The sequence below is a fragment of the Microtus oregoni genome, unplaced genomic scaffold (assembly GCF_018167655.1).
Source record: "Microtus oregoni isolate MIOR12 unplaced genomic scaffold, Mior012 000101F_ref0000407, whole genome shotgun sequence".
In the NCBI taxonomy this organism is placed as follows: domain Eukaryota; kingdom Metazoa; phylum Chordata; class Mammalia; order Rodentia; family Cricetidae; genus Microtus; species Microtus oregoni.
Genome location: NW_024544715.1, coordinates 1353356 through 1372069, shown reverse-complemented (window position 1 = coordinate 1372069; position 18714 = coordinate 1353356).

Below are 18714 nucleotides of genomic sequence, written 5' to 3'. Positions count from 1 at the left end.
GATCGTATCTGCTTTTCCAATCATATAGCTTTGGCATTTCCAACCTTTGACACAGCAGTTTTCTGGTCCTTTTGAGTCCACAGGGTCAGTGACTCTACAGTCTACATACAACTAAACACTGACTATAAACAAAGCATTTAACTGCAACTGCTGTGTGCGAATCAGCTTCTTGTTCAGGAAACTATTTTATCCACAACCAATTTTGCCCTAGAGCTTTTGAAAAACACAATAGAAATCTGTTAAATTGGCAGCCTTGCTGAACTTCAACTATTTTATCTAACTGGGTCCACATAACAGTGGATACTTGAAAGCAGCCCATTGACGAAATGTAGTTTTGATTTGGAACATAGGTACAGAGATCAAACGTGCAAAATCCCTTATTCAGATGGCTTCTTGCTGCTGTTGCTTTTGCAAATTCATCCACGAGGCTTGGGGATGTCACTCAACACCAGACACAGGTGTGGGCTTTCAGAAATACTAGAAAATTCCACTTTATAAGGCCTATAAATTAATCTGTTTCTATTTAGCTTCCATAAACACACAAACATATTACTTAGATGTTAAGTGAGAATAAAGTTTTCAAATTGTGACTAAACCACTCTTACCTGGGGGCTAGGGAGATGACTAAGTGGCTAAGGTGCAGGGTTCAAGCATTGAGTGCTGGGAGTAAAAAACTGGGAGGGAAGTTCCTGCCTACAATCCCAGCTTTGGGAGGTGAGTCAGGAAGGTGAGTCCCTGGAGACCACTGACCAGGTAACAGAGCCAGTCAGTGGGCTGCAGATTCAATTATTAACTCAGAAAGTAAAGTAAAGAGCAATAGAGGCCAGCTTTGGCCTCTTATGCGCACACAAACATAACACACACACACACACACACCAAACACACACCAAACACACATCAAACACACACCAACAACCACAAAAATAACCTCTCGTTTTTCCAGGAATATATCCAATACTTAATGTGTCCATTAAATGACATACAATACAATCTTGATTATCTTGTGAATTATACATAATTCACTGGAAAGTTATTGTTCCAGATTTGCTTATTTCTGTCATCCAGCTTGTTTCTGGGCAAGGTGCCCACCTACCCCACCTCCTTAGAAACCGGTTTTGGTGTTTGAGGCATGTAAGCTCATTTTAAAAATTAACCTAAACAAAAACAAAATTAGAAAGGCAACTTGCCCACAATAACAATGGAAATCTTTTTTAAGCTAAACACGTAACATATTCTAAAGACAAACACAAATGACTTTTTAAGTAACCATGATTTTAGATTATCTTTCCCTGTATTCCTCTCATTACAATGAATAATTCAGAGTACCTACTATCCATGGTAAAACAGTTTCCCTCAATAATTCATTTTTAGTACACCAAAAAAGAAGAGGTAACACATTCTTGTGTTAGAAACAAAGATTTAAATTAGACCATATTTTAAGGGCAACTTTATGTTCAGAATTATCTATAGTTTGGGTTTATTCTCTTCAGTGCAGTGTTCCTTCTAAGCTAAAGCCCTCAGATCTTCAAAATAAGCATAGTCCATAGTGCTATGGCAACAAGAAGCCCTGTTCCAGGTTTTCATTACTGCTTGGGTATCAAATATTTGCAATCTGACAAAATCACTATTACCTTTTTCCTAAAAGCCATGAAAATCAGTTTGGAGTACTGCACCCAAATGTGATGAAAAGAAATAAACCTAACATTCTGTCTATCCTGAGGACTTAATTTTGGGTGATAAATAGTCCCAAAGGTTTGGAGGGATAGGGTAACTACTGAAGTGTCTGAAGTGTTTGAACATGCACACACACACACACACACACACACACACACACCATACAGCCTCGATTTGGCAATTTTTACTTTCTAATGACTTATAAATAAACATGGGGATGATGAGATGACTTACAGTAAAATTTCATTCTGTGCAAAACGTAGTCCACAGTGGTGCAACCCTGTAATCTCAGAGCCAGAGGGTGTAAACAGACAAACATGGGGCTCACTGGCAAATCAGCCCAGTCTAACAGAGAGCTCCGAATCAATGAGAGACCTCATCTCAAAAGACACAGTAGATGAAACCTCAGGAGGAAGAAGCTCCAAGATTGTTTCCTGTCCTACACATGGGTAGGTGCTCATGCACAAACACTCGCACAAGGAGCACGTACATGTATACAAAACTCTTTCTATTATCTGTGTTAGAGAAAAATTGCTCCAAATGGGCAATTGAAATGGGGGGGGATTAAAAACCTCAAACCTCTCTCAAATGATAACACATACAAAACAGAAATTTTTGGTTCATTTGTCAATTTCAGGCTTGCTGACTTACTCACAACAAATACAAAAATGTCAACTACTATATCCATAAACCATCTTTGGTAAACTAACCTATATTATTCATGCATGATAATATTTGTGGGAGAAGTGCTATGCATAATTTAAGTCTAACTAAGGGATGTGTGTGTGTGTGTGTGCGTGTGTGTGTGTGTGTGTGTGTGTGTGTGTGTGTGTTGGGGAACTATTTGGGAAGGATCAGGATGTGTAGACTTTTTAGAGAAGGTGTGTCGCTCAGGGTGGGCTTTGAGGTTTCAAAAGACTGGAGCCATTCCCAGTAAGCACTCTGCTTCCTCATTCTGGATTGAGGTGTGAGCTCTCAGTTGTTCTTACTGCCAGCCCCTTTGCTCCACCATCATGGACTTTAACCCTCTTAAACCATAAGCTAACATAGCCTTGCTTTTATAATTTGCTTTGGTCATGGTGTTTTATCACATCAATAGAAAACTAAGTATGCGTGTGTGTTGTGAATGCGCAAGGGGAAGGTCAGGAGATGGCTCGACGGAGTCTGTTGACTCCTGTATGTCGGTCCTGGTATATGACCTCAGGTCATCAAGCTTGGCAGCAAGCTCCTTCACCTCAGGGAGCCATTCCTCTTTCCTTATGCGTATTTAGTTAAATGCCTAGAATATTAACATTAGTCTTCTGTTTTGCAATTTTTTCTCCAGGAAGATGGCACACCCAAGAGGCAACCACAATCACTCTTAGAGATCAAGACATGTTTCACGTAAGTCTTCAGAGCACCAAATGATGCCCATTGTAACTATGAAGCATTAATACCACCAGAAGGCTCTTGTAGCTGCGTTAATGTCCAGGTTCTCTCTAGTAGCAAAAGATGGGAGTACAAAGAGTTAGATTCTCCTGGAATCTATGCTACCCTTCCCAGATGACTCAAGACTTTTGGTTTCTTCCTTGGTTGAAACCAAAGGTTTATGGGAGAAAAGTAGCAGCCTGACAGCTTGGGTCAAACTTGACACCAGTGTCAGCTTTACAGGGATGCTCAGGCAGAGGTGTGCTATGAGTAAGCATGCCTGAATACTCGTGAGAACAAAATATTGCACTGTAAGGGAGTGGGAGAGAGCAGATGGTTGGGGATGATTTAAACCACTCGTTTTTGGACTGTCACCAAGCCCCTCTATCACACAATATGATGTTCAGTTAGTAAATACCAAATCCATATGCAAGGTACTCATTTCTGAAGGAGGCTACCACCCCATGAAGATGATAAAAAGCGAAGGAAATAAGAAAAATTCTTCTCATTTTTTCTAGGTGTTTGATAGATATCATTTCTTATTGATTGTATTCAGTCAAAATGTTTCCCATTTGATGATAGTTTAATTTTCCCTCAATTACTAAGCAAGTCCAAGTGTTCAGGTATTGTGTTTGAAAATAACAATTTTCAAGCTTTGGGTAGAATTAGGAATTTGTCATGTCTTAAATCAATTCATCTTGACTTGAGCACCTTATCTAATAAGCAACAGTAAAATCCGATAGTTGGGTACTTTTGACCATAGAAAACAATGATATTCTTCTTTTCCTCGATTTGGTAGACAGGCATATGGTGTTATGATTACGCTGGGGAAGCGGCAGGTGGCAGGGCCATTGAATCAGGGAGACAGATAAATATTAAATATGGTCACACTGTGTTTTGTGTGAGTCTACAAGTCCATGTTCTTTAAGCCAGCAGGAAGAGGACTAGTAAAGATAAAATTGCATAGATCTAGAACAATGTAATGTTAAGGGTTAAAGAAGAAAAATAGACACTGATTAATCTAATCATTCTGCCTTAATTACTAGATAGGAAAAGCCAAGAAACAAACAAAAACCAAAGAACAAAACCCCATCAAAAGGGGGAGTTTCCTACTAAATACCCACAATATTTTTGTTTGCACCCCTTAATCCTATGGGATGGAGGTGGGGTTGCTTACAGAATCACACTCTATTCCTTTTCCCTCTATTCCTTCCCAAACCTTCGGACTGCTTTAAGCACAATTTGCCCATGGGAGGCTTGGGGCCATGTGACTACGATCTGAGGAAGAGGGGCAGCATCTGTAGACTCCACACTTGGGAACTTAGTTGGAAATAATCCCTGACAGGCATCAAACATAGCTACTTTTTAGCACTTCTCGAGAAACATGCTGGCGGGCAGGATATTCAAACCTGGCAGAAGAGCGGTAGGAAATGGTGCAAAAGAAGCACCGCCCCCCCCAACAGTGTAGAAAGCACTGCACCCCCCCCCCCCCACACACACACCTGATTCACACCTGAGGTTCACTTGGTCCTCTCCAGCCCTCTGCTCAGTCACCATCCAGCCCGGGCTAGGAATTTCCTTCCCACCTGGCTGGAAGTCTCTGCAGAGTTGCTGGAGTTTGGGGCCAGGGCAAAGGAGGCATCAGGGCAGGGACGCTCAACTTCCAACCAAACAAGCCAGAGGACTGGACAGACCGGTGTTAGGAAACTCGACACTCTTCCCTCGGGTGTCCTGTCCCCACGAGGGCGCGTCTCCAGAAACCTGGAGTTCATGGTACCTCTCCGGGGGCGCTGGGGCTGGGGTGGTGAGCAGGATCCATTCCAGGTAGCTACTAAGTTACCCCAGAGTGCGTGCAGCAGTCTTCTTTCCCTCCCTTTGCCCGTCCAACAAAGTGGATCGAAGTGGTCTGCAGTGCCCCAAGATACCACCTTCTGCCCCTGGGGTAATGAAGCCACAAAAGTGCCATACACGTCTCGCCCACCCAATGCCGCACCCACCGCAGTGCCCAAAGGCGCACGGAACCCGGGTACCTCGCATCCGCTACCCCCAGTGCGGTTACCTTGGCATCCGTCCCTGGCGCCTTGCAGGTTCCGCTCCCGGAGAGCGGGTAGAGGAAGAAACTTGCCGGCGTTCCCAGGCAAACTCTCCGGGACGTCTCCGCGCGGCCGGCCGCTCGGTGCGGTGCGGGAACGGAGCACCAGGGGAGCAGGGCAGCGTGGGCACCACAGATCGCTGAGCCGGGAGGGCTGGGGCTGCGGCGCCACCTACGAGCCCGCCTGCTCCCGCCGCCGCCAGCCGCGCCCCCGCCCCCGCCGCCCCGCAGCTCCGCCTCCCGCCTTTTATCTCCCTCCCTTTAGCCTTGCGGGCTCCTGCTCAGCCTGAGCCCCCCTGTCCGCCCGCCCCAGGTGCGTCCCGTGACTTAAGTGACTTCAGGCTCCCTGGCGACAGGAGTCCTTGGCTGTCCTTTCCAAAGGTATCTTTGCTCTTCTCGCGGTTCCTTCTGTCTCTAGGGTCTGTCCTGAAGGACAAGTCAATAGGTTATCTCAAAACAAAGCTTGCAAAGTCTTCAGAATTTCGCTAGCTTGAGCGGAGGTGTGTTTCCTTGCTCCTATGTTCAGGAGCAGGGCAGCTGAGTGCTCTTAAGTATAGGATGTGCTTTGAGGGACTTCAGCAGGATGTTTGTGTGAAGTTGTCACTGGGAATATCTGAGTAACTCTCAGGACATGCCTGTCAAAAAAAAAAAAAAAAACTGGAGCGGGCAACTGGGCAACTTGTCAAGCGCTTTGGAAGAAACAAGACTAAGGAAGGTATTCTTTACTTTATCAGAGTAAGTATATTGAGGTTTAAAAATTAGCTCCAAATATCATGTTAGCAATTATTTTAACCAAACTAGGGCAAAATAAAGTCAAGTGACTCCACAATTGTTTAGTTTGCCTTCAAACAGTTTCTATAGATTAACAAAAAGAAATAAAAATAAAAATACAGTAAGAAAAAAAACTTTCTTTACAAGCACTTCACAGTGAGACTGTGACTTTGAGTGCTGTTTGCCTGCTGTCCTCTGCTCTGCCTGCAGGTTGTTCCTAATGGTGATGAACTTTGGGGCTGTTACAACACTGGCCTTAGGAGGATCATTTTTATTTTAATTCCTAGTTTACTTTTCTCTCTCAATACTCCTTTTACTCATTTAAAAAAAATTGCAGCAGAACATGTGCTGTGAAATTTGCTGTTTATGAGCTCTCAGTTGTAAAACAGATCTCTAAACTTTTCCATGTTCTGAAATAGAACCTCTCCATCCATCAGACAATGACCTTCCCCACTTTCACTTCCTCCTGTCCCTATTAGGTACCCTTGCACTTTCTGCTTTTGCTAATTTGGTTGCTTTAGATTCTGCTTGGATTAGTATCCCTAATACACAAAGAGCTCCTGCCTCTCAACAACAAAAAGTCCAGTAACCAGACGACAAATTGGGCAATGTGGTCGAATAGACATCTGAGCCGTGCTTTGTGCCTTTGCTTCTTGCCGACCCTCAGGGAAGCCTTTCCCCAGCAGTCACTTCAGAGCCTGGTTAGTGATCTCGGGTCTCTTCTTCACTGGTATTTCTTGTGGACAATCAGTGATTGCTCTTGAATAAATTGACTGGAACCTGTATGCCCCCCTGTGTTCATGAACCCTTGTAGTTGTCACCATGCAGGGCAACTTCTGGTTAAAACTAGCTGCGGGAGACTAAGCATTTGAACTCTGACATGTTCTGGTTTTCATATTTTACCTCATTCACGGGCCTGCCACACAGAACACAGAAGACTTAGAACAACTATGAACCCTCTTCCCTTTGTGGAGCTGTGTTCAGAAGCCCGAGAATTGTTTCCAATGGATGAACGGAGTTGAAAGCTAAGTTATGTTAATATCTAACGTTAGCTCAATCAAATGCACGCCTCAGTGTCTGATGCTACGGCTTCTGCATTTATTTAGAGTTGCTGTGAACGGAAAAGACCACCTTTAATTTTACAGCTAAATTAATTTAATTTTTACATCAGGAATTATTTCTAAGCCATGGTTCCAAGCACATCTCTTGGTTTTCCAGGCTGTTAATTGTGCATAGTTACTTACATTTCTTCACATGTTACAGGTTTAACTTGATTGCTTCTGGTAACCTCGAAGCATATGAATCATCCCTCCTTTAATGTGAAGGTGACATTTGTGATCCTAAGAGGTCTCTGCACCGCATCTCCAGGCAAGAGTGCTTCCACAGACCTGTAGTAACTGGTATGTGGAAAATGGACACAAGGCAGATTCATGAGAGGTCTCTGCACCGCATCTCCGGGGTAAGAGTACTTCCACAGACGTGGTCTGGCCACTGGCGTGTGCGAAATGGACACAATACAGACACATAAAAAAATCTGGTCATACCAAAAGTGAAGATGCAGTTATACATAGGGGCGGTGGTCCACATCTGCAATCCCAGCATAGAAAGCCAGTCCTGCAAGCAAGCACTGGGGAAGTTAGTGGAAGGAGGTGGAGACCAGATCTCTGAAGTTCACTGGGCCAGCCAATCAGTGTGCGCCTGTTTCAATGAGAGGCCCCCATTTTAGAGAAATTGGGTGAGACATCTTGGTCTCCATAGGCACAGATGCACAGACCCAAAGGAAGGTTTACATACACCACACACACACACACACACACACACACACACACACACTTAAGGAATGAGAATAGCACCATTATGGGATGGCTCTTATTACTTGTGGTTTGTGTTTTCAAACCATGTGGATGTTAGCCATGAGTTGGCTTAATGAGCAGCCAAAGTTAGAACTCAGCAGAACGCATCCTGAACACTAAGCTGGGTCATGTGGGCAAGGCACGTACTTCTGCACCGTGTTATTTCCAGCTCCCACTGCTTTATGGAGGGAACGCAGAGATGTATTGACCTGGAAACAGTTATTTTTACAGGAGTCAACAGAGCATAGTCAGCTAGCTGCAGCCATTTCCTTTATCTTATCTTGCTCTTGCTCTTCAGGTCAGAAAGAAAACAAGACAAAAGATGATAAAAAGCTTTCTGCTCATTCAGGATCAAGAGAACATAACTACTCCACCGAGGCAGAAGAAGAGCAGCAGAAGTCTTGCTACAGATGATACGGCTTTTTCTAGATGTTCCTAGAGAAAAATAAGGATACATAACTTGAAAAGGGAGATTTAAAAATGGTTCTAAGAAAGATTTTTCCTTGATAATATGAAATGGAGAGAGTATTAAAGACCTGGACATTAGTTTCTTTATTCATTTGGGGGGTGTGTGCATGCAGGTCTATATGCTAATGCAGTGTATGTATGTGGGCAAGCACATGTGTGTGAAGGCATGTGACTGCACACTTGCAGAAGACAGAAAGACTGTGAGCATCTTGTTTTGTCTTCCTTCATCTTGTCCCTTTGAAGCAGAGTCAGAGGAGTGGTCAACAAGCTTCAGTAATCTTACTGCTTCTGACTTTCCACAGTACTGGGGTCACAGGAAAATGTGTTCATACCCAGCTTTTTACAAAGGTGAATGGAGTTCAAACTAAGGTCCTCATGCTCACGAAGCAGCCCTCTTATCCACTGAGCCATCTCTGTACTCTCAAGAACTATATATTTCCACATGAAATTGATCGACCCCACCATGTAGCTCTACACTGCACCTGCAGGCATGAAGTCAGTGAACTTCACATCACTAAATGACCTTTCAACTTTGAGCTTTTGTAATGTCTGCCCAAGGTCATTTACCTTGGCAAATCCCCTTGGACTATCATCTCCTTCAATAACTTATCTATTCACATAGTGACATCCAATGTGAATTCTAATCAGAAAGTAAAATTTGGATGAGGACTTTTCCTCAGTAGAATAAATTCAAATAAAAATTCTGACTACTGCTGAGGAGCATAGGCCAAGTGAGCAGAAGTTATCTATGCCATGCAGAATGGGGACTATACAAAGTACCAGGCCAACTTGTTCTTTGCAAATTATGACAACATTTTAATCCCAGAAATAAAAAGAACAAAAGGCAAGGCATTACACATTTGCAGTCAAAGGGTTTTTTTTAAAAACACAATGACTTAGTTCTATTATAACAAGTATAGCACAACAATTTTATAATTTTTGGAAGATAGAAGTTATTATATAGTATGGAAATAAAGGAAAAATATGTCTGCTTTCACTTGTTTTAGAATCACACACTTCTCTTAAAGATTAAGATATGGAGGACTGGATTATTATATATAACTTGCATATATAAATATAAATATTAAAGCATAAATAAGTATCAGAAGACTATTGAAGAAAGGGAGGAAGCAATGAGAAAAATCAATTATGCAAAGATATAGGATTCATAGAATATGAGAAAGAACCCTCATCTTTAAACAACTGAACACTTTAAATTATAAATAATCACATTGGTCAAACAGAAAACTGTAAGATAATTATTAGTAAATGACAAAGATACAAGATGGATTGCCCTTATTCTTGTGTATCTGTTTCCTAAATGAGGGAGTCAGGCACAGTAAGTTACAATAGTCAGTACCCAACAGTTTCAGTAAATAGAGCCGCTCAATAATATGTATTGATTGCTTGGCTGAATAAAAACTGCTTGCAGTTATTTTAGGAAAATCAAAGTCATTTGGAAAGTTATGTGTCTATTTTCTTTAAACAAATTTGAGTTTTCACTTAAAATTAAATAAAATTTTGTGAAAGGTAGTGTAGCCATGTAACAAAACATAAGATAGGAATAGACAAAACCATGGCCTGCAGCTATGCTGCTGTATAAGGAAATTTTATTTCAAATGTTAATTGGTTTAGATATATTAAAGTTGAACCATTATGTTTTCAATAATCTGGAATAGGAAAAATTCCATCTGAACAGTTTACAAAAATTTCAACTAATATAAAGTAGCATTGAATGTGAAATTTTCTTTCCAAGATATATTGAGACTCTTTATATAGACAATCAAATAAATTGATAAATGACTTCAAGACTTAAAGCCAAAATAAAGTTAATTTGAAATAGTCTACATTGATGAGACCCTTTAATACTGAAGTTACTATACTAGCACATCAAGGAAGAATTAATGACAAATCATTTTTGCCAAATATTTTCTCAATTCATTTATCAAGCATGTCACATTTAGTAAGTATCACTATTGTGTGTTGGTGCTTTAGTTACAAAAATTAGTAAACCATGGTCCCTTTTAGATGATGATAACTGATTAACTCAAATGATGTATTAATAAATTTAGAAGTGGTAAGGTTTCAGGAGAAATACACACAGAAGGAGAGAAGACAGGAACAGAGAAAGGGCAGAACAAAGGGAGGGCTTGATTTTCTGGGAGTCAGTAAAAGAAGCAGACCAAAAACAGCTTTACAATAGTCTTCAGGTGTATAGCTGTGGTGTGTGTTTGTGTGTGTGTTCAAAAGAGACAGCAAGACAGCCACACCCTTCCAAAAAATGATGAAAGAGAGAGAGATTGTCAGTGGTGTGTCCTCAGATAAAATACAGCATAGAGAGCACAGAGCAGTTCTATACGCTCCCCTCCCATGCAGTGAAATATTCCCTGGCCCAGCATTGGGAGTGCCTGTGATATATAGTTCACCTCACCAAACCTAATATCATTTCAGCCGACAGAGACACAGACCAGGGTGACCCTCCCACCCTTTTCGAGAAAGGGATTTTATTGACTGTTCATTCAATATGTGCTATCCCTAATAAAAAGGTGAGTTTTTCAAATGATGGAAAACAAGGAGCTTAGCAAACTAACGTATAAGTAAAAAATAATGTGAATGTCGCAAAACATCATATTTGGTAGGATCGCACGGCTAACTTCTAAGATGAGGAATGTGTAACAGATGTTAATTCTAGCGTTCATCCACACAGCAGGTGGACAGAGGACCAGCTCAGGTTAGTGTCACCGATTTAGCACAGGCGAATTGTTTGTTTCTAGCTCAGTTTATGTCAGCACGCTGTCACTCTTCCTCACTGCTGCGCATTTGCCCATTTTGCTTTTCTCCTTCTGTTACAATGAAAAGGGAGTTTTAGAAATTCGCCCTAGTGTTTAGAAAAGAGGCAAAAGAAACTTAATGACCATTAGATATTTACTTTCCTGCTTTGTATCTGTGAGAGGTGAATGGGAAGGTTGCCTGACTTCACAGAGGAAAAAGATGCTATTCTTGGCTTATACCTGTTGATTTTACAATTGAAATTTAAATACTGAGGTCAAGTAAATGAATTCGATAATCTCTCACTCAAATCCCTCTGTCCATCTTTCCTTCCCCTTTCCCTCTTTTCTGTTCTCCTTCTCTTCCCTTCCTTCCTCCCCATTCTCAGTTCCCTACCATTGCTTCCTCCCTTCCCCTCCATCTTCCCCCTCTCCTGCTCTCCTCACTTTCCAGACCCCATTTCTCCCTTGTCTTTCATTCTCACCTCCTTGCCCTGGTTCTGAGAGAGTCTTCCAGTGTTGCTCATACTGGCCTCACTTCCTGGACAGCCCTGACGCCTCTCTCCCAGGAACTATCTCTAAAGACACATGCTGAGAAATGGCTTCAAATAGGACAATCTCTTGTGACAGCCATCACAGAACTTACACCTAGTTTGATTTTTAGATTAAATCATGTCCAGGTGATAGAATATCACCTATGCCATTAGAGGCCTCACCTTCTCCTCACCCATCCCCTCTGTTTTATAGACTATCTACAGTTATGTGCACTTTAATATTTGATATATAATACCAATCTTATTTGGTAAAAGTTCTTAGGTAATGGCATTCTGGTGGTGTCACAGACAGTGATAATATGGAAATTTCGACAAAGAGGCCACAACTTTATAAGCTCTCAGAACATAACAACTGATAGAACTATGATTTCTCTCATTTTGATCAGAGCGATTGGATAAGCAGTCTCTATCTGTGTCCAGGCTCATCTGAGTAGCACCAGGTCATTTCCCTCACACTCACTGTCCACAAACTAGAGAGCTGCTCTAAGATTTTTTTTTTTTTTGAGCTGCTGCTAAAAGCAAAGAAATAAAGCACCCAAATGGCACAGTGTGTACACTGCTGGTAACTCTGGTCTGAAGGTGCAAAGATCATCTCAGGCCTAGTTTACCTGAGCCTGTTGCAAGCCGACAGAAAACATTAGCAGAGAGAAAGCTTCTAGAAGGACATAGGCTTCCCTAAAACTACAGTGTGCCTGTTGTCTATTTTATGTCTACACTTAAATATCAGGGATTAAAACAGGAAAATGCCAAGAGATCATCTATGGCCATGTGGAAACTTTAATGTAACTCATTAAAGGTAATAAAATGGTATAACATTTTGCCATAAAAAATTTCATGGATGCGTTGAACCTCACTGGCTCTCATATTATAATCCAAAAAGGCACAAGGCAATAGTCTTACAAGCAACGAAAAAGTGTCATTTAGGAGGCATAGAACTTGCCCAGGGTAGGTTCTTCCTACCTCACTTGAGCATTTCCATGGTGTAGGAGGTTCTTCTGTCTATGTGTTGCTTTCATTGGTTGAATAAAGAAACTGCCTTGGCATTTTGATAGGGCAACACTTAGGTAGGCAGAATAGACAGAACTGAAGAAGTTCTGGGAAGAAGAGAGAGAGAACCGCCATGGAGCTGCCAGGTCAGACATGCTGAATCTTTCCCGGTAAGCCAAGACCTTGTGGTGAAATACAGATTATTAAAAATGGGTTGAATCAAGATGTGAGTTAGCCAATAAGAGGCTAGAGCTAATGGGCCAAGCAATATTGAAATGAATACAGTTTCTGTGTGATTATTTCAGGTTTAAGATAGCGGGGTAACCCCGGAGCAGAAGCAGGCCCTCTCTCCCCTACAACATTTCCTCAGCATGTCTGTGACTGAGAAGAAGTAAACATTTACAGAACGCATTGCCTACTGTGTATAGTCTCTCATCTAGGCAAGATAAATGCGGACCCTGCCAAACATTGCTTTGCAGTTTAAATTGTAGCTGCATGAGCAAAATTATTTTCACCAAAACATCTTTTCCAGCATATATTTCTTGTCTGCAGGAAAATAAAACACATGACTAAACAAGACTTTTTCAACCATTCAAATGTAAAGTGCTAACAGTGTCCATTAATGAGAATAGAACTATGGTGGCCAAGTTAGAAACATGTAGACTTTTAATACTATATTTAATTTGCAGATTAAGACAAAAGCCAAGTGTGGTGCTGCAAACCTTTAATCCCAGCACTCTGGTAGCAGAGGGAGGTGAGTTTGAGGCCAGCCTTATCTACAGAGCAAGTTCCAGGACAGCCAGCGCCACACATAGAAACCTTGTCTTGAAAACACACACACAAACAAACAAAAACCAAAAAAAAAAAAACAAAAGCAAAAAAAAAAAACCCATAAAATATGAAAATCCTAGAGAAAGTTTCCCATATGCCCTTCTTTATCCTGGGTTCCATAATCAGAGAATTATGGACACAGAAATAGAATTGGAGCAAAGAAATCCGTTTACATCAAAAAACAAGCAGTGCCTGGCATACTATAGGTAAAGAGCACCTAATGTACCATTTTGAATTTAACATAAGATCCACGAGAAAGACTTAATACTCTAACCTTATTTTCATTATCTTCAAGATCAAAAAATGGGTATCCTAACGGGGTCACATAAGACACACATACATGTGTGTATAAACATACACACATACATGTGTGTATAAACATCCCAAACACGTACATGTATGTGTATGCATACCTCCACTACTGATATTGGAACCTTCCTTCACGTGTTTAACATATGTGTATTAACATATTGCAGGTTTTGGGTGGTCTCTGAGGGTTACTAAGAAAAACAGGGTCTTATTTGAGTTCTCAAAGATTATACTTGAGGTGGCTGGAGAGATGGCCCTATGGATAAGAACATTTGCTGCTCTTGCAGAGGACCCGGATTCAATTCCCAGCACCTACACGGAAGCTCACAACAATCTCCAGCTTCAGAGGATTTGATCTTTTTACCCTTTACTGACATCTGCCCTTATGTGTACATACCCCTATACATAAATAAAATAATAAAAATAATCCTTTTAAAATATTATACTTAAGAAGTCAAAGAAGATAATTAAAAACTGTTCAAGAATGTTAAACAAAATAAGCAAAGACAATCAAGATAAGCAAAGACCAAAATTCCCTTGGAAGGAAATGAGCAGAATTGGCCGAGAGTCACTGTGGGAAGGTGAAGCCTGTGGCTGGAGCTCAGGAAGAAGGTCACTTTCAGTTAAGCCTTTCAGAATGAAAAGGAACTGAGTCAGAAGCCTCAGGATCAGTTTCAGACAACATGATCAACTTGTACAAAAGATTTGGCAAAATCTGGCATGGAAGGGAAGTTTGAAAAAAATATGGCAACTGGCTGAGAAAGATGACAGGTTGAAAGTTGGAGAGTTGAGGCAACCAGGAGACATTCATACTTGTGTCCGGATTATGGGGCTCCAGAGGGGTATGCGTAGGGCGAGTCCAATTTGTGTTTCTTCTTTTTTTCTCTTCAGGTGTTTGTGTGTCTACCATATGTGTTTGTGGTATATCTCTCATGTGTATGCAGAAGCATGCAATCTCCTGCTTTGGATGAAGCTCCTTTCCCATAGGAAGTGGGCAGCAGTTCCCTGCTATAATGCATGAGGTCCCATGTTCATCTCCAGTGCTGCTGAAAATTGCACTGGTGTTCTCCCACTCTGGAATCTGCTGGCACTGTGGAGACTTCTCTGTCCCTCGCCTATTCCCCTGGGTGGCCATATGGAAACACAGACCTACTCAGGCAGTTGCCACAGATTTTCTGGCCTTCTGGATTTTGGCTGGTTTCCCATGAAAATCTTGATTTATTTATTTATTAGTTCCTGCTTCTCAAAGTTGCCTGGTAGGCATGAGACTTGCTTCCAAATTCATGTCAGCAAATGCCTCAGCTCTGGGGCCCAGGATGCCTTTCCTTTCTCCCTTCCCAGGTCCTTTGGTACCAACTCTACCCTTTAGTGTTCTACACGATCTCCGAATGATTTCCTTAAAGCCCACATGCATCTTTGTAGACAACACATTTATCATGATTATTTCAGTGTCCCCGGTCTTATTTCGGATCTGGAATCATGTCCTCCACCTGGTAGGAAGAAATCCTACAGACAATCTTTTCAGAGAAAGACACACACATATTTGCATTTCGGTGTCAGCCATGTTCTTTGAAGAAACGCCTCAAGATATAGGGAGGGTACGTAACTCTGGGATAGCTGGTCAGCCAATAGAAGAATCCTTCTAGAAATGAAAATAAACTCCAGACTCACAGAGTGGGAGTAGGAGTGGCGAGACGTGAGGGGGGAAATTCCACTCAGGGCCTGTGGTGAGAAAGGATGTGGTACATTTGGGGAAAGAAACCATCTCAGCACGGCTAAAGCTTAGGTGTGACCGTGTCAAAAATAGGAGTTTTCCGATGTTAGCAGGAGTTCTCGTGCTAGTTTAAGGATGTCAACTCCATTTCACAAGCAGTGGGGAAGGGTGAGCGACTAGACTGTGGAATTGCAGAGAAGTCATGCTGTATGCAAGGCTGGAGATAAGGGAATGAGAGCGAGGACTTTGCACTCGTCTAGCCGAGGGATGATAGTGACATGAGCTAATGTCTCCGCCACGGGGGTGGGAAACATGGAAAGAATAAGGAAGTAGAATCTGAGAAAATTAGCTGCTGCCGGGATAGGTCCCATGTACCAAACATAACCTCAGAACACATGTAGCTCTGCCTAGCAACATGAAGGTGAACTTCAACCTCACAGCCTTTGATGTTCGGTCAGGCAGCTCCATTGTTCAGAGCTTTCAGGGAAGACTCCCTTTCTGTCCTTGCAGTCCTTGGAGCAGGGTCCAGCAGAAGCGTGTACTGGGAATAAGTATTTGCTCAGTGAATGAATTAATCAACTGTCCTTTTTTTTAAAAAAAAACCCTGTTTATAATATAATTGTAATGATAATAAATTTCTATTATGAGTTTTTTACTTTATCTTCCTGAGCAAGAATAAAATCTAGCCTTGAGCAAGAATAAAATCAAGTAACCTAATCCTTAGAAAATAAAAATGAAACTATTTACTCTCTTGGGTTGAAGATATTCCAGCAATAAATTTCAAAAACCTCTTCAGAACTCCTCATTTAAAAAAATTAAAATCTATTGCAAACAATGTTTTTGTGATGCTGAGCAAGAAGACATATCTTCTCTTTTCTAATTTTTTTTAGGCAGTCCAGCATGCACAAATAAACAGACTGTCCTTTCTAGAGAAACACAGACACCATTGTTAACTTACTGGTTTTGCACTGATCGTCATATTTTTCTCTTGAAATAAGTTACTCCAGTTCCCCAGACATATTCAAAGCAGAGTTAATGTAAGGACATCAGAAAACTTTAAATATAAAGCAGGTACTTAGAGAAACAAGCAAACAAACAAAACCAAAACCATGGGCCAGTGATGTGGATCCCAGTAAGGTCATCTGATAACAGGCCTGGGGATATGAACTCTATCCCGGGACCTGCACAGGTAAGGAGGGAACTGACTGCTCTAAGCTGTGTGCTTAGGGTCAGTCTCATGCACACCGAGGCACCGTACACTCGAACACACTCAGATACACACAAGATAAGTGCAACTGTGATGGAAACAGTGAAAAGATAAAGATATCTGAGCTTTCCGCAGCAGCAGACACTTAAATCCACATGTAACTAAGTGTAATTGGAGTCGTACATTTGTGTGGATGACATGGATGTCCATCGTGACGTCATCACACACTCCTCTGCATCTTGTTTTCTCTCCCAAGCAGTTCCTGAGTTGCCTACTGATCCTCTTATGTTTCTAAAGAGTTTAATCAGAGAATAACACTGTGTGTTCCTGGTGACAATTTTCTTCTTACATTTTTTTTTAACCATGAATGTACCAGTGAGACACTGAAACTGGAAATTTCTTTCATGTACTGGAAAAGAAACTTTATTTTTCTTGATTCCTACCATTATATCTTTCCATGAATGTTATGCTTTCAATAGTTCCATCTTGGTAGTACTAAATCTCTATTGTCTTAATTTAGAATAGCAGTTTTCCTTACATATTCTCTTACTTCCACTAATATCTAAAGTGTTTGTAAATGAATTGGTGTCAATAATAAATGGTATCATGTTTTCAGATAATTATTGTTTACATTTTCTTATATGACTACACTAAAGTATATATGTAACAAAATTATAATCAATATTTGATATATTTTAGGAAAGAAAATAAGTAGCTTAAAAATTATCAGTGTGTATAGGAAATATATAATACATATATGTAATCAGGGAAATTGGTCAATATTTTATGTTTTCATAATAGAGACATGATTTTACTTCCCCTAGAAATAAAGTCTTGGACTAGGGTGAGGCCTAGTGTTCAAATCATTGGCCACACAAGACTGGGGTTCATGTTTTGTTATTCAGAACCCTCCTACTGTAATGGGAGCTGCTGGCAGGCCTGCTTTTTGTCCCTCCTGGCTCCCTCACGACTAGCTTTACCCAAAATAATTATATGGAAACTGTATTATTTTAAGCACTGCCTGGCCCATTATCTTTAGCCTCTTACTGGTTAACTCTCACATCTTGATTAACCCATTTCTATTCATGTACGTAGTACCACAAGGTGGTGGTTTACCGGGAAAATTCTAACCTACGTCCATCTTGGGCAGGAGCTTCGTCACATCTGCCTCACCACCTTCTTCCTCCCAGAATACTGTTCTTTCTACTCCACCCACTTAAGGGCTGGCCTATCAAAAGATCAATTTTTTTTATTAACCAATGAAATTAACAAATAGACAGATGACCTTCCTACATCATCCTACAGGTTTAGGGGCTGTCCTACGATTCTGGCCCAAGAAAGCAGTGATAGGGGTCCTCAGAGCAGGCTGGCTAGCTAGACTAGCCATATCTATCAGGGAAATCTGGGTTTGATTGAGAAACCTCACCTCATTGAATGAGGTAGCAAATTGATGGACCACAGTTTCTGATATTAACATTGGAACTCCACACATGCTGACTGCCACACATCTATACATATGCCCATGGATATGTGGACATACATATACATATTATACACAATATGATACTGGATAAAGAAATAAAAGAGAAAGTCTTTAGGTATAATTGTAAAGGCTCTAAGACCTTATGTGTAGCTCTGTAGTTGAATCTGCTGTATGTTTCATCGAAGTGTTTTCCACTGCAGATGTAATTCAATTCTGATTCAAATTCTTAGCAACATTTTTTTAAAAAATAAATTATAAAACAAACTACAGAATGTGCACAATGAATGGGTAGGCAGGAAATAGTCACAACTTGTTTTGTTGCTCCACAAGCAACAAACTCAGTAGCTCACTCAATTTACTTAATTAGTGACAAGTTGGGTGGAAGCCCAAGCACGGCAGTGACTCTATAAGCTAAAATCAAGGTGTTCATCAGGCTGCATTCTCATCTGAAACCCAGAACTCATTTCTATATGCAGAATTCATCTCCCTGTACTTGTAGGACTGACACTCACTCTGTTGGTGGAGGTTTTTGTCCTGCCTGGTCCAACAGCTGTTCAGTCCCAAATAAACACACAGAGGTCTACATTAATGATAAA